Genomic DNA, 17,376 nt, shown 5'->3' on the forward strand with positions numbered 1-17,376 from the left:
ATCATGTTTTCTAAAACTTTGCATGCAATTTTTGTTTGCTATTAAAACATAGGGGTCCTTTTACTAAGGCGTGATAACTGATTTAGCACGTGCTAAATGCTAAGGTGCCCATTATATTCTATGGGCGCCTTAGCATTTAGCGCATGCTAATCTATAGCACACACTAAATCGATTAGTGTGCGCTAAATTGGTTAGCACGCACTATATGGGTTAGCGCGCCTTAGTAAAAGAACCCCATAGTTTGAAATACAGTGATAGGTACTCCCTACAAAAGAAGATAACATTTAAAAGGATTGTGACACACTGTTCTAGCAGAGATTGTATTTTGCACGGTCCTTGAAGATAGCATACAAAAAATGCCATTTCTCTACAAGCTTCACTCCACATGTTTTTGCACTATAACCATTATACATCATACACAATCTGGACATGGTTGTTCAGGACCCCTGAGGAAGGCAAAGGTTTGACAAAACATGAACCATGTTGGGCTCCACCGATAGGTTCACCTTTCGGACTGTACCATACTACCGATTTTGGATTTTTAACCCATAAACGGTACCACATTGTGCATACCCCCTCTAGAAATTCCTGAAGAGATAGTAGCCCAGATCATTCAGTGAGGTTGCTCTGGCCAATTTAATCTATTTTTTAATTACACTGCTCTTGGTTTACCCCAAAAGAACAGTTCTGCTTTGTCCGTTTGTTTCTGATCTTTTCACATTTCTTTTTGTTTCTGCTTGAAGATAGCTATCCAGTCCAGTACACTTCTGCATGGTCTCATAACAAGCCCCTTGCCTACTACACAAATTCAGAAATGATCCAGAGAACAACTTTTAATAGCAGAGCACAGTCCATCCAAAAAAACTACTTTGTTTGATTATTTCAAAAGAGTTACGGACTGACATAAGGATGTGAACAGGTGGGTTTTGTATTATGTATACTCTAATACAGGGATCTCAAAGTCCCTCCTTGAGGGCCGCAATCCAGTCAGGTTTTCAGGATTTCCCCAATGAATATGCATTGAAAGCAGTGCTTGCACATAGATCTCATGCATATTCATTGGGGAAATCCTGAAAACCCGACTGGATTGCAGCCCTCAAGGAGGGACTTTGGAGACCCCTGCTCTAATAATTGTAAGCACAATGTTGACTCTGGTTCTGATGGTTTATAAAGCCTAGTTCATAAGTTCATCCTTAAACAAAATTGAAAAAAAAAATTTCAATCTGTTTCCCAGTTTTTGAGTGTTTTATAGGTTTATTTTAAAAACCATAATTTTTAATTAAAAAAAAATAAATAATTAGGGCCCCCTTTTACTAAGAGGTTTCTATCTTGGCCCAGAACAGTAAATGCTCTGATGCTGCTCCGACGCTCATAGGGATTCTGAGTGTTGAAGCAGTGTCAGAGCATTTAGCGCTCTGGGCTGCAGTAGAAACCTCTACTGTGGCTTACTAAAAGGGTGGAGTCAAATTTAACATATATGATAACTTTTTAACAAGCATATAATTGACTGGTTTGTATAATAACGGTAAAAAAATGTAGTATGTGCAAAAAATGATTTAAGCAGCATTAAAAATCAAATGTATGCTAACAAATGCATTTCCACTATGGAAATTTCCAGGGGTCATTTTCAAAATGGATGCATACTCATACATTTAGGGCTTCCTCTATCAAACTGCACTAGCAGTTGTTAGCACAGAGAGCCGTGCTGAATGGCCGCGCTGAATGGCCGACACTCATAGAGTTCCGGTGAGCATCGGGAGCAGCGCGGGCCATTCAGCGCGGCTCTCTGTGCTAAAAAACTGCTAGCGCAGTTTGATAGAAGAGGCCCTTATTTTGAAAAGCTGCTTATATCTGCAAGGGAAAATTGGCAATGCAATGTTTATTTATGTGGATTTAGCTCACACCTTTTCACTAATAGCTCAAAGTACGCAGGGGCAATTCTATAAAATAGGCGCTAACATTTATGTGACCATTATGCACATAAATAATTACCAGTTAATATTTAGTCTAATTCCATGAAGGCCTTTTACTGTTGGCACACAATGAGAGTAAAGCCTTGTGAATCAGACACTTAGGGCCTCTTTCATCAAACTGCGCTAGCAGTTTTTAGCGCAGCGAGCCGTTGTCAGGTCAAAAGCGTGCCGGGACAAAGGCGCACGCAGACAATTGAGCGCAACACGGAGGCGCACACCAAAGAAAATTACTGTTTTTAGGGGCTCTGACGGGGGGGCATGAATACAGATCGCGCCGCGTTGTGGGGGCGTTGGGGGGGTTTTGGGGGGTTGTAACCCCCCACATTTTACTGAAAACTTCACTTTTTCCCTGTTTTTCGGGAAAAAGTTAAGTTTCCAGTAAAATGTGGGGGGTTACAACCCCCCAAACCCCCCACAACACCGCCGCGATCTGTATTACGTAAAGTGGGGGGGGCTCCCCAACAAAATCCCCCGTCGGAAACCCTAAAAACAGTAATTTTCTTCGGCGCGTGCCTCCGTCTTGCGCTCAGTTGTCGGCGCGCGCCTTTGTCTTCCGCGATTATGTCTATGAACCCAGAGAGCCGCGCAGAATAGTCCGCATTGTTCCCGACGCTCATAGGAACTCTATGAGTGTCGGGAGCAGCGCGGGCCATTCATCGCGGCTCATCGTACTACAAACCGCTAGCGCAGTTTGATAGCAGAGACCCTTAAATACAGGAAGAGCTGTTTCTAGAATTTACCCCTAAGCTAAGTAACAAATGCCATTTAAAATGGCCAAAAAAAACCCAGCAGCATTAAAGTGTGCGTGGTTAACGCCGGAAGTGGTGTTAGATGGCCTATAATGTCTACATAGGTGAGATTCACAAGAAAGGTAGGTGTCAGAAATGTAGGCCCCGAAAACGACGACCTATATTTCCAGCACCTATCTTTTGCGGAGACACAATTCTCTATCGGTAGCTGTTGCACGATTGACACACGATTGGCGGTTGCTTTATAGACAGCCGCTGATATCAGCACCCTAAAGGGAAGCTGGGCCTTAATGTTACTGTGGCACTTTTTTTGATATATTACATTACATTAGTGATTTCTATTCCGCCATTACCTTGCGGTTCAAGGCGGATTACATCCAAACTAAAAACAAGAATTACATTTCAACTTTGAAGTAATAGAATAAACGATGAGATAAAATTTTAAGGGATAATTATGGGTATTAGATAATGGTTGGTAATTAGAAAAAAATTAGAGAGTACTAAGGGTTTATAGAGTGTTGGATGTTGGGTTGGGATTGTTGTGCTGGATAGGTTTAACGTGTTTTTTGAAGAGTATGGATTTAATTTCTTTCTTGAAGGTTTTGTAATCTGTGGATGAAGATAACAGAGTGGTGAGTTGTTTGTCCAACTTAGCTGCTTTGGAGGCTATTAAGTTGTCTTAGAGTTTTTTTCGTCTGACATTTTGGGATGGTGGGTAATAGAATAGTGAATGGGTTCTTCTGTGTCTGATTGAGGAAGGTTGATTTAGTCTGTTATTCCAGTAAGTTGGAAAATATGACAAATGCCACATTAATGTAAAGAGCAATTCTATACACTAACACCTCATTGTAGGTGTCTCAATGCCATGTGCTTAGTGCCAGTTCTATAACACCTTAGTGCCAAGACTCTGTTATAGTATACTAGCATAAATTTGGCAATGGTGCTCCCATAGGCAGGTGAGCCTTCTTATGCACGTCAATGGCAGGCAAAAGTTAGCACACCTAGTTGCACCAAGTGAAATGCCTAGTTCATAACAGTGTGTTGCGTGCCATGCAGTTGGCACAGAATGCTGCCGCACGCCTTATCGCTCATGCCTCGAAATTTGATCACATGATCACACCGATACGTCAAGATCTTCACTGGCTGCCGACAGGCATACGGATTGAGTTCAGTGTTCTGGGTGTGATGTTTAAGGTGCTACGGAACAATTGTCCGCTGAGTGTGCGTTCTGTGCTGCAGTGGCATTGTCCCTCACGTGAGTTACGCAGCCCATGAGTGGGGTTTGGAAAGAGCCTGGGCAGAGACAGCACATAAAGCACAGTTACTTACCGTAACAGGTGTTATCCAGGGACAGCAGGCAGATATTCTTAACGTATGGGTGACGTCACCGACGGAGCCCCGGTACGGACCTTTTTAACTAGAAAGTTCTAGTTGGCCGCACCGCGCATGCGCGAGTGCCTTCCCGCCCGACGGAGGAGTGCGTGGTCTCCAGTTAGGATAATGCCAGCTAAGAAGCCAACCCGGGGAGGTGGGTGGGTCGTAAGAATATCTGCCTGCTGTCCCTGGATAACACCTGTTACGGTAAGTAACTGTGCTTTATCCCAGGACAAGCAGGCAGCATATTCTTAACGTATGGGTGACCTCTAAGCTAACAGAGAGGGAGGAGGGATGGTTGGCCATTAGGAAAATAAATTTTGTAACACAGATTGACCAAAGTGCCCATCCCGTCTGGAGAAGGCATCCAGACAGTAGTGAGTAGTGAACGTGTGAACTGAAGACCAAGTGGCCGCCTTGCAGATTTCCTCAATAGGCGTGGAACGGAGGAAAGCCACAGAAGCAGCCATAGCCCTGACTTTATGGGCCGTGACAGCACCTTCCAGCGACAGGCCGGCCCGAGCATAACAGAACGCAATACAGGCAGCAAGCCAATTGGACAGCGTTCGTTTAGATACAGGGTGACCCAGACGGTTAGGATCGAAGGTCAGAAAAAGTTGAGGAGAGGAGCGGTGAGCCCTGGTACGGTCAAGGTAGTACGCCAGGGCACGCTTACAATCCAGCGTGTGAAGAGCCTGTTCCCCAGGATGAGAATGGGGTTTTGGGAAGAAGATCGGTAGCACGATGGACTGGTTGAGGTGAAAGGCTGAAACCACCTTAGGAAGGAATTTAGGATGGGTACGCAGAACCACCTTGTCATGGTGAAAAACAGTGAACGGTGGATCGGCGACCAGTGCATGTAGCTCACTAACCCTCCTGGCAGAGGTGATGGCAATGAGGAAAAGCACCTTCCATGTGAGAAGTTTGAGCGAGGGTAGTAGCAAGAGGCTCAAAGGGGGGTTTCATGAGGGCTGACAAAACCACATTGAGGTCCCAGACGACCGGGGGAGGCTGAAGAGGTGGTTTGATATTGAAGAGGCCTCTCATGAACCGGGAAACCAGAGGATGAGCCGTGAGGGGTTTTCCAAGGATAGGCTCGTGAAAAGCAGTGATGGCACTGAGGTGGACTCTGATCGAGGTAGACTTGAGGCCAGCGTTAGACAGAGAGAGCAAATAGTCCAGTACAGTTTCCACCGCCAATGAGGTGGGATTGTGATGATGCAGGAGGCACCAAGAGGAGAACCGGGTCCATTTCTGATGGTAACATTGGAGTGTGGAGGGTTTCCTGGAGGCATCCAAAATGCGACGGACAGGCTGAGACAGGTTTTCTGGAGAGGTCAGCCCGAGAGAAACCAAGCTGTCAGGTGGAGGGAAGACAGATTGGGATGTAGCAGAGACTGATGTTGCTGCGTAAGCAGAGAAGGAAATACAGGAAGAGGAATGGGCTCCCTGGAGCTGAGTTGAAGTAGGAGGGAGAACCAGTGTTGCCTGGGCCACCGAGGGGCGATGAGAATCATGGTGGCTCTGTCCTTGCGGAGTTTGAACAGGGTCCGCAACATCAGAGGAAGTGGAGGGAAGGCATAGAGGAACCGATCCGTCCAGTCGAGAAGGAATGCATCCGGGGCCAGACGATGTGGAGAGAAGAGTCTGGAGCAGAACTGGGGCAGCTGATGGTTGTGAGGAGCTGCAAAGAGGTCCACCTGCGGAGTGCCCCAACGAGTAAAGATGGAGTGGAGAGTGGGAGGATCCAGGGTCCACTCGTGAGGTTGAAGGATGCGGCTGAGCTGGTCGGCCAGGGAGTTCTGTTCGCCCTGGATATAGACCGCTTTGAGATAAAGGTTGTGGGCTGTGGCCCAGGTCCAAATTCGGAGGGCCTCCTGACAAAGGAGACGAGATCCCGTGCCGCCTTGCTTGTTGATGTAGTACATGGCGACCTGATTGTCCGTGCACAGGAGAAGAACCTGAGGATAGAGAAGGTGCTGGAAGGCCTTGAGAGCATAAAACATGGCTCTGAGTTCCAGGAAATTGATGTGATGTTGACGCTCCTGAGGGGTCCAGAGTCCCTGGGTGCGTAAATCCCCTATGTGAGCTCCCCATGCATAGGGGGAGGCATCTGTGGTGATGATCATGGAATGAGGGGGGCGGATGAAAAAGGAGGCCCCTGGAAAGATTTGAGGAGTTCAACCACCATTGAAGAGATCGCTGAAGAGACGATGTCACAGAGATGGGATGAGAAAGAGGATCCCTGGTCTGTGACCATTGGTTGGCGAGGGTCCATTGTGGTATCCTCAGATGGAGTCGCGCCAGAGGAACTACATGGACTGTCGAGGCCATGTGACCCAGAAGAATCATCATCTGGCGAGCAGGGATGGATGGTTGGAGGAGCACCTGTCGACAGAGGTGAAGCAGTGTCCGGTGCCGGTCGGCCGGAAGGAACGCTCTCATGAGGTTGGTATCGAGGAGTGCTCCGATGAACTGAAGGCGCTGCGTGGGAAGCAGATGCGACTTGGGATAATTGATCTCGAACCCCAAGAGATGGAGGAAAGAGATGGTGTGGTGCGTTGATTGCAGCACAAGTGGAGAGGTTGTTGCTTTCACCAACCAATCGTCCAAGTAGGGGAACACTTGTAGGTTGTGGGACCTGAGACAGGCCGCTACCACAATCAGGCACTTGGTGAACACCCTGGGTGATGATGCGAGACCAAAGGGTAGCACTTTGTACTGATAGTGGTGATTCAGTATCTGGAATCGGAGGTAGCGACGTGAAGCCTGATGGATTGGGATGTGAGTGTAGGCCTCCTTGAGGTCCAGGGAACATAGCCAGTCGTGTTGAGACAGAAGAGGATAAAGTGTGGCAAGGGAGAGCATCCTGAACTTTTCCTTGACCAAACACTTGTTGAGGTTCCTGAGGTCGAGGATAGGACGAAGATCCCCTGTTTTCTTGGGTACCAAGAAGTAGCGGGAGTAAAAACCCTGACCTCTTTGGTCTGGTGGAACTTCTTCGATGGCATTGAGAAGGAGGAGGGATTGGACCTCCCTGAGGAGGAGTGGAGTTTGGGAGGAGTGAGAAGCAGACTCTACGGGAGGATGGTCTGCAGGAAGAGTCTGGAACCTTAGTGAGTATCCGTGACGGATGATGTTTAGAACCCACAGGTCTGATGTGATGGCCTCCCAGCGTCGTAGAAAGATGGTGAGGCGGCCCCCCGATAGGTTGAGGCAGAGGCAGCGAGGGTTGGAGACTGGCTATGCCCTGGAGAAAGGAGTCAAAAGGGCTGAGGAGGCTTAGTTTGAGGGAGAGGCTTAGCTGTCTGGTGAGATTGCGAGCGAGCCTGAGTGTGTTGTTGTTGTTGTTGGCGAGGCCGACGAGACTGCTGTTGAGGAGGATTAAGTGGCCTAGCAGAAAAACGACGTTGGTAAGAGGACTGAGGTCTGTATGGTCGTGTTGGCGGAGTCTTCTTTTTAGGCTTAATGAGGGTGTCCCATCTCGTCTCATGAGCCGAAAGTTTTTGTGTCGTGGTATCCAGAGACTCCCCAAAAAGTTCATCACCAAGACAGGGCGCGTTGGCAAGGCGGTCCTGGTGGTTCACATCAAGGTCAGATACCCTCAGCCAGGCAAGGCGTCGCATGGCCACTGCCAGAGCAGAGGCTCGGGAGGAGAGCTCGAAGGAGTCATAGATCGAGCGTACCATGAATTTCCTAAGCTGAAGAAGGGTGGAAATTTGTTGCTGAAATAATGGAACCTTGCGTTCAGGGATATACTTTTGCAGAGCAGAAAGTTGTTGTACCAGATATTTCATGTAAAAAGAAAAATGAAATGAGTAATTGTTGGCTCTGCTAGCCAGCATGGCATTCTGGTACAGGCGCTTTCCAAATTTGTCCATTGTTTTACCCTCTCTGCCAGGAGGGGTGGAGGCATAGACACTGGAACCATGAGATTTTTTGAGAGTGGATTCTACCAGGAGGCTCTCATGTGGCAACTGGGGTTTATCAAATCCTGGGATAGGGATGACCCGGTATAAACTGTCCAGTTTCTTAGGGGCACCTGGAACAGTAAGGGGATTCTCCAAATTTTTATAAAACGTCTCCCGTAGAATATCATGGACGGGGAGTTTGAGAAATTCCTTGGGGGGTTGATCGAAGTCCAAGGCTTCTAGAAAGGCCTGGGACTTCTTGGAGTCGGACTCAAGTGGGATGGAGAGAGCCCCAGACATCTCCCGAAGGAATTTCGTAAATGAGGACTGCTCAGGTTTTGAGGTGGATTCAGCCATGGAGGGTTCCTCATCAGTGGAAGAGGCATCCTCCTCGGTACCGAGTGGGGATTGCTCCCATAAGTCAGGGTCCCTGATGGCCGGCTCAGCATGGCGGGTTTTAGAAAGGGACTTGCCAGATCTCATGGATACGGTGCCGGGAGATGAAGACCGGTGCCGATCTCTGTCCCGGGAGGAGTGGTGCCGATCCCGGTCCCGAGACGATTGATGTCGATCCGGGGGCCGGGAGGGGTCCTCCGCCGCGCAGGTCTGGAGTGTAGGCTGTGCCGATAAGACCGGCATCGAAGTGTTCATCGGTACCGAGGGGGTGGCCACTGGCGTAGTGGTGCGATGCTCGGGCCGGACCGGTACCGGAAGGAGTGGTGCCAGCAGGGTTGGAAGCAGTTCCTGAAGCTGGTGCTGTAGGTGTTCCTGCAGTTTGGTCTGGAGGATTGGCCGAGATACGGTCCTCCAATGGGGGCACCGGTACCGTTTTACTTTTCTTCGGTACCATAGGTGCCGCTCTACGCTCCGGTGATGAGGAGGCCGATGAAGAGGCACTCACCGTTATCGGAGCGGAGCGCTTACGGGACTTGCGGGACGTCGGAAGGACCGGTGTCACCGCCGTGGTAGGAGGGCGCTCGAGGGAAGTGGAAGGCTTCTTAGCCGGCTTACCTGGCGCTATCGACCCCGCAGAAGGATCAGGTGGTGTCGATGTTGACGGTGCCGATTTTCGGCGGTGCCGTCGACGTCGGGGTCGGATCCATAGCAGAACCGGTGCCGAAGAGGAGATTCTGCTGGATTTGTCTATTTTTAAGTGTGCGTTTTTGGAGAGTCGCGCAGCGGGTGCAGGTGTCAGCCCGATGTTCCGGACCCAAGCACTGTAGGCACCAGTTGTGTGGGTCCGAAAGGGAAATCGGGCGTGCACACCGCTGGCACTTCTTAAAACCCGGCTGGGGGGGCATGAAGGGGAATACGGCCTCCGCGAAATCAAAGCCGGAGGCTTGTATGATGGCAACAGGCCCCGCCGGGGCCGGTTGAAAAATAAAGGAAAAAAGAAAGTTTTTTTTGTTTTTTTTTTTACCAATTGGAAAGAAAAGAGAAAACCCGAAGGAAAAAAGTAGAAAAAATCAGAAATAACGCGAGCGGGAAGGCAAAAAAGGAGTGTTCAACAGCCGTTGAAACCACATGCGTCTTCTTCGCTCCGCGGAAACGAAGAAACTGGAGACCACGCACTCCTCCATCGGGCGGGAAGGCACTCGCGCATGCGCGGTGCGGCCAACTAGAACTTTCTAGTTAAAAAGGTCCGTACCGGGGCTCCGTCGGTGACGTCACCCATACGTTAAGAATATGCTGCCTGCTTGTCCTGGGATAACTGGTTAGTGGCACTGTTCAGACCGTTAATTGGTTAAGTAGACAGCCAAAATTAAGACAGCAAAAGGACTGCCCTATCTTTAGCCACGGGGCTAATAGGGCACCGCTCTGAATATAGGCTGATGCTTGGCTAACTTCTGGGTACAAGCAAGAGGGATCTCTGTGGTCCCCTCTATCCTCCTCAATCTCAATTCTCCCAAAAGCAATAGAATCCTGAATAGGCTCCAACCATTTGTCCCCTTTACCGAGTCTGCCTTGGATATCCCTGGTGGTCCTATTTGCTAGTACTGCTGAAGTCGTGGTGGCTATTTTGAGGCTGAAGCCACAATAGGGAGGAGTGAGTGGGCATCACTCCTGCCTGTAGGAATACTTAGGCGAATAACTATATCTGTGGTAGGCCTGGAGGGGCCTACAGGAGGTAGGGGGGGGGTCTAGTTGAGAGCTCAAGTGGAAGGTAGGGGATCAGGGTCAGAGAAAAGGGGAAGGATTTGGAAGGGACAAGGGACACTTGCCAGCATAGTCCTGGATATTCACTGCTGATGCCTGAATATGGCCCAATATTGAATATCAGTCTAATTCTGCCCAGGTTTCACCAATTCAAAAAAACACTGACCACTGCTGCCTAAATATTAACTGGTAATTATTTATGTGCATAATGATCACTTAAAGGTGAGCACCTGTTTTATAGAATTGCCCCTGCGTGCTTTGATCTATTAGTGAAAAGGTGTGAGCTAAATCCGCATAAATAAATAGTGCACTGCCAATTTTCCCTTGCAGGTATAAGCAGCTTTTCAAACTAAATGTATGAAAATGACCCCTGGAAATCTCTATAGTTTCAATTACAGCTGCTTTTAGGCAATTTCTGAGTGTGTTGATATGCACAGGTGCGTATTTTCTAAAGAATGCGCATAAAAGTTATCCCCCTCCCCAGCCCTGCACCCAGGAATGTCTACATTCAGTCCAGGTAAACTTACATCGATCCAGGCTGTGCACACATAATTTAATCCTCATTTGGTGTCTCTAAAGGTGCCTGGAGCAGTCCGCCTCCCCCACCCACACTCCCCTTACTACATTCCTGCTAGGAGGACATGTCTTTTCCGTAACCTTAGCATCTTCTGATTTTATTGATGAGGTAATAATAATAATAATTTTATTTTGTATACCGCCATACCCAGAGAGTTCTAGGCGGTTCACAGCAATTGATTAAGATTACAACGGAGAGATCATTGGAGTTAACATTTTAGGAATGTCGTGGTCAATGAAGTTGGTAGGAAAATACAAGAATGTATAAAGAATGTACAAAAATGTACAAGGAATATACAAAAATGTACAAGGAATATACAGGAAAGTACAGGAATATACAGGAATATATAAGAATGTACAATAGGAAGGTAATATTTTATTTTCAGGAATATGCCGGTCTTTGAAATTAATAGGTTTGGAGGGAACGATAAGAGGGAAGGAGGGGGGGGGGGTTTCCTTGTGTTGATTGGAGTTGAAGAGGTGTGAGGGTGAGTTAAGGGTTCTGTCATACACAGACTTCGTTGGACTCAGAGGCTTATATACTCAAGTACAATATTAGGTGTTGCTACTTCCAGAGAAGCAATTCCTATTAAATGGCCTCTGTTCTGCTCTGGAAACTCAGGGAAAGGCCAGAGCAATGAAAAGTGCATTTAGGTAATTTTATTATGCATTAAAGATATTTAATTGCAGAAAGCTTGGAAAGGAGCACAGGAGAAAATGCATTTATGTTGCTCTGTGCCTGTAACAAACTGCACCCAGAGAGAAGAAAGCAGCGCACGAGAAAGAGAATCAAATGTTACTGTTAATGTTGAATTCTTGTCACTTTTTACCATGGGGCTGATATGTCTTCCTTGGCACAGCAGTACTGCCTTGCCCCCTCTGCAGCTGCCTAACATGAGCTGACCCCTGTCCATCAAGATCCTAAGTGAGCATTTCGGAAAACTGTCCTAGCCTTATGGTATGGATTAATGGTCCTACTTCCTTCCGCTGAGAAAAGTAGCGAAATCTGTCTGGTCCATGGCCATAGAAGGGCCTAGTGCTGGCAAAGCAGCAGGGAACAAAGATTCAATTTCCTGCAATTTTACACAATTAGATAAAGTGATGCCTGTGTTTAATTAAATGCCGACCTTTAACCAGAATTTAAATCTTATCTCTGGTTTTCCTACATGATTATAAGGCTATTTTACAATAGGAAGCCTATGGAAAATGTTTTTTTTAGAAGCACCTTATGTTCTTATCATTTTCACTTTCTTATCAATTATTCACAACACAAAAATTCACTTTTTTGCTCATTCAAAAAAAAAAAAAAAAACACTTTTGTAATAGCCTACTGGTTTGCATTATTTTTTTTGCAATTATTGGGGCTCTTTTACTGGGATACATTAACCTAACATGGGCTTAGTGCTGGAAAAATTGCAAAACACAGGATGTGCTAAACTAAGGGTTCTGCGTTAGTTTTATGCCCTCTGTGTGCACAAAGCGAGCGGTATTTATTTGTTTAAATATTTGGGTGGAGGGGACATGTCAGGGTGGAGAACAGACATGGAAGTGCTATTTAGCTAGTGTGCTGACATCAATGGCATGCTAACTTGCTATCATGTCCATAATGTGGGAGCCCTTAGCACCGCCTGAATAGAACATAGTAACATAGTAACATAGTAGATGACGGCAGATAAAGACCCGAATGGTCCATCCAGTCTGCCCAACCTTATTCAATTTAAATTTTTTTTTTTTTTTTTTTTCTTCTTAGCTATTTCTGGGCGAGAATCCAAAGCTTTACCCGGTACTGTGCTTGGGTTCCAACTGCCGAAATCTCTGTTAAGACTTACTCCAGCCCATCTACACCCTCCCAGCCATTGAAGCCCTCCCCTGCCCATCCTCCTCCAAACGGCCATGCACAGCCTAGATTGGAAAGCCTAGCCGATCTAGCCATTTAATTGTTTAAAAGCTTAATCGGCACAAATAATTAACATTTAGCACCTCCTAATTGATGTAAATTGCATGTAATTAGATTGCAAGTATCTAATTTGGTAGGTGCCTACCACTTTCAGGTAGGTGCCTAGTCCAAATCACCTACCAGAAAGTAGGTGTGGTTAGGAGGGGGCGGATCATGGGCATGTTCTTCATATAGGCATCTGTTTTGAGCATAGGCACTTAGGCGCATTCATTTAGGACAAGAAAACCTTGGCATAAATAGGGCGCGCCCGAGGTTAGGTTGCCTATCAATGCCTGGGCCCACTTTAGGCACTGCTACTTGTGGTTCTATACAGTGTGCTTAACTTTTACCATTTATCATTTTATTGTTTATTGAAATTGATATACCACTTTCCTTTCAGGGAAAATCAAGACGGTTCACAATGCAATGAATTAAAATAGAAATAGAACTCCATTAAAAGCAGGACAGTAACACGCAATCAAATAAGAAATATAAACATACACGTCCTGATACTACACGCCTGCGGTCCATATAAATTAATAAGGAACAAACGCTTTTTCAAAGAGGTAAGTTTCAGAGCTACATAAAACTTAGGGCTCCTTTTACTAAGGTGCGTTAGGGCTTTAACGCGCGGAATAGCGCGCGCTAAATTGCCGCCTGCACTGGACCAGTGGTTCCCAACCCTGTCCTGGAGGACCACCAGGCCAGTCGGGTTTTCAGGCTAGCCCTAATGAATATGCATGAGAGAAATGTGCATATAATGGAAGTGACAGGCATGCAAATCTGCTCCATGCATATTCATTAGGGCTAGCCTGAAAACCCGATTGGCCTGATGATCCTCCAGGACAGGGCTGGGAACCACTGCACCAGACCTTAACGCCAACATTGAGCTGGCGTTATTCTAGAAGCGTAGTGCGTGGTAATTTCGTGCGTGCGCTAAAAACGCTAGCGCACCTTAGTAAAAGGAGCCCCTAGTAAATGACGGTTGTAATCTCAAATGGGATGGTAAGGAATTCCACAGGGATGGGGCAATTGCAAATAATGCTGAATGTCTAGTTTCCCATTTTGCTTTTGACGGATGAGGGATGACAAGCCTAGGGTTTGATAAGGTGCGGAGAGTGCGAGTAGGCGCGTAAGGAAAAATTAAAGAAGCTAAATAGCTAGGGATAACTGAGTGTAGTACCTTGTGAACCAATATCAATATTTTAAACTGAATTTGATACTGTATTGGGAGCCAGTGCAATTGTTTAAGTGCAGTGTTGCATGCTTGAAATATGAAATGTTAAAATTAATATATTAAATTATATAATTTATATTATCTAAAATTAGAGACAGTAGAAATTATTATATAAAATTATCATCCTATTCAACCAAAACGTAACAAATTAAGAAAAATTAATAAATATTAAAAATGAAGACTAAATGATTAAATAAAATGATTATTACCAGATATCCAGAATATAAATGAACATTAAAATAATAAAAATTCCAAATCTTCCCAACCTTTAAAATTCATGCAATATTATGCAATGAATATTATGCAATATTCTGGCTGTAGTATTTTGTAAAGTTTTTAATAGAATCGTGCTTAGTGATGTGCTCCTCAGCGCCTAAGTTTTAGGTGCCTTTTATAGAATCAGGCCCTAATGGGCTAATTCTATAAATGGTGCCTAAATTGGTCGATGCCTAGAAAAATGGGGACGTTCGCATCTCAGTCACAGTTAGGCGCCATTTACAGAATTGCGGCTCATGTAAAAACTTAGGCGCCTGAAACATAGGCCAGGGTTTTAAAGGCCTACATTTCAGGCACCTAAGATTTTAGATATATTACATGCAGCCACTACGGTGAATGATTAAATGGGGGAAAAAAAAAATCAAGTGACGGTTTCTTACAAAACTGTAGCTCAAATGAAAACTATGGGCTCCTTTTACGAAGGTGCGCTACGGGTTTTACTGCACGCACCGGATTAGCGCGTGCTAGGCAAAAATCTACCGCCCGCTCACAAGGAGGCAGTAGCAGCTAGCGCACGCGGCATTTTAGCGTGCGCTATTCCGTGCGTTAAGGCCCTTTGTAAAAGAAGCCCTATGTTTTTCATATATCCTTGAACGAACAATCTGGTGGATGGGCTTGATTCATAATAGGAATTATCTAAGTCAGTCAACCAGCTCTCGGTAATAAAAACTGAAAATCTGCACTATCGTATATTAACAAATCATAAACAATTAATTTTTATGTTCACAGATTCTGAAATAAATAAGTAATACCTGCTGCATGGAGTGCTACTACCCTGGCCACGAAGGGGAGGGGGGCAGAAGAAATCTCTTGTCTTGTTCCTGTCCCTGAACTTCCAGAAAATAAAATACTTTTGTACATTTTTTCTGTCTTTGGTGCTCAGTGATTTTTGAAGTAGTTTAATAAGCCACAAAAATTGGTCTCATGCGTCCAGTGGTATTCTGCCCACCATCTTTCCACGCTGCTTTTTTATTATCATTATTTTTGTAGGTGAACTTGTACTTTTTCCTAGAAATGACTGAAATTCAGTGTTGGAACGGCTACTCAAGGGCATCCTTGACTGTTCGCAGAAGGTCACAGTATATAACCTGCAGTAAGTGAGGCTCTGCGCCCTCCTCTCCCCACACTTGACCTGCTATGGAGTATTTATGATTACTGGAGTCTTGGGATCATTAGTGGGGTTCCAGGAGATCAATTAGCTCTGAAACACGGCTGTGACACCCAGAGACAGTAATTTTAGACAAACAAGGAATGGAAGTGTTAGAAACAGTTACCAAAGCTATAATGGGCCACTTGGGACCCAAAACAGAGTGCCTGCAGCTAAGAAGCAATCTCTTGATGCAAATGGATGTGCCTGTGCCCCCTTTCAACATGAACAGAGCCTGAAAGGAAGAATAGCTCATATGCCTCTAGCTACTCATATTATATTCTACCTTCCTACCCACGATCCATCTGTAAGGTCTCTGATCCAATCATTCTCAAATATATTTTTATCTGAGACAAGCTGAGAGGATTTGTCTTAGTAACCTGGGATTGAGTGGACAGACATACAGTATATCTAATGCACATCCTATTTAGGGTATGGGGTTCAGGTACTTAAGAGTCTCCTCTGTGGACAGGTACTCCCAACCTCTGTTAAACCGGTGTCTTGGAAGAACTCCACCTCTCCAGGTTACAGCTGCGTATTACTTGTTTAATGCAAACACCTCTGTAAGCACCTTCTTCTAGATCCTGCTTAGCAGGTGTCCTTTACTTCTGAAGCCTCCAGCACAACCTTCCTGTGTCACTCGAAGCCTCCTGCACAGTCTTCCTGTGTCACTCAAAACCTCCGCACAACCTTCCTGTGTCACTCGAAGCCTCCTGCACAGTCTTCCTGTGTCACTCAAAACCTCCGCACAACCTTCCTGTGTCACTCGAAGCCTCCAGCACAACCTTCTGTGTCACTACACTCCAAATACAATCTCCAAAGAACTTCCAGAGTTCCTTCTCTCCTTCACTAACTCTGAGTTTCTAAGCCTCGCTTTGGGGCAGATTTGGAGTACACTATTACTAGATAGAAAACTCTCCTAAAGCAATAACTTAATTCGCTTTTAGCAAAACAATAACGTTAACACCCCAAAAAATTTCTTAACTATCTGTATAACTCTGAAACAGGATCCATGGTCTTTTTTTATCATCCTATCTTCCAGTAAAGCTCTAGTGCTGCTATTCATGCTAACGGTGATACCCCCAGAGGGGCATTTTGTCATTCTATAGTCCTTATCATATTTACACACCAACAACAGCTTTGGGGAAAATTCACACATGTATTTTATATTATTTATTTAGGGTTTTATAGGTCTCCTTTTTACTAAGGTGCGCTTAGTGTTTTTAGCGCGTACTAACCCCTGCGCTATGCGTACAACTAACGCCAGCTCAATTTTGGCGTTAGCGTCTAGCGCGCGCTAAGCACGCACTAAAACCACTAGTGCAGCTTAATAAAGGAGCCCTTAGTGAACTAAGTTCATTCAGAAGGGTTTTACAAAATAAATATACGCCAGGCATTCCTAAACCAGTTCTCGGGGCGCACCTAATTCCGTTAGGTTTTCAGGATATCCACAATGAATATGCATGAAATAGATTTGTGCGCACTACCTCAATTGCATGCTGATCTAACTCATGAATATTCATTGTGGATATCCTGAACACCCAATGAGACTAGGCGTTTCCTGAGGACCTGGTTGGAAATGGGCTGAGCTAGGTTTAAGTGCAACATTTGTGCCCCAATAGGCGCTCAGTAATCAGCGCTCACAAGGCATAGGCAGAAAAAAAATCTCATCCTTCATCAATCGCATGTTTTAATAGTTCAAAATGAAGCAAAAAAAAGAAAAAGTGTTTATCATGCTGCAAAACTGTGGAATATGCTACTTAAGATCATAAGGCTATGAGGCTTTTCATATACTTAAAAATGTGGTTGTTTCAAAAGTTTATGAGACACTGACATTAGAAACATAGAAACATAGAAAATTAACGGCAGAAAAGGGCCACAGCCCATCAAGTCTGCCCACTCCAGTGACCCTTCACCCTGATTTTGCCGACCCACCCCCTCCTTTACATCATTAGAGATCCCACGTGAATATCCCATTTATTTTTAAAATCTGCCACGCTGTTGGCCTCAATCACCTGCAGTGGGAGTTTGTTCCAATGA

At 45.6% G+C, this 17,376-nt stretch overlaps 1 protein-coding gene across 8 annotated transcripts in view; it reads right to left on the reverse strand.

Annotated features, from left to right (window-relative positions):
- EBF4 (EBF family member 4) overlaps positions 1-17,376 on the reverse strand; it is a 494,482-nt gene that overhangs the window by 334,815 nt on the left and 142,291 nt on the right. The window lies entirely within an intron of this gene.

This window comes from Geotrypetes seraphini, chromosome 1, assembly GCF_902459505.1.
Source record: "Geotrypetes seraphini chromosome 1, aGeoSer1.1, whole genome shotgun sequence".
NCBI lineage: Eukaryota > Metazoa > Chordata > Amphibia > Gymnophiona > Dermophiidae > Geotrypetes > Geotrypetes seraphini.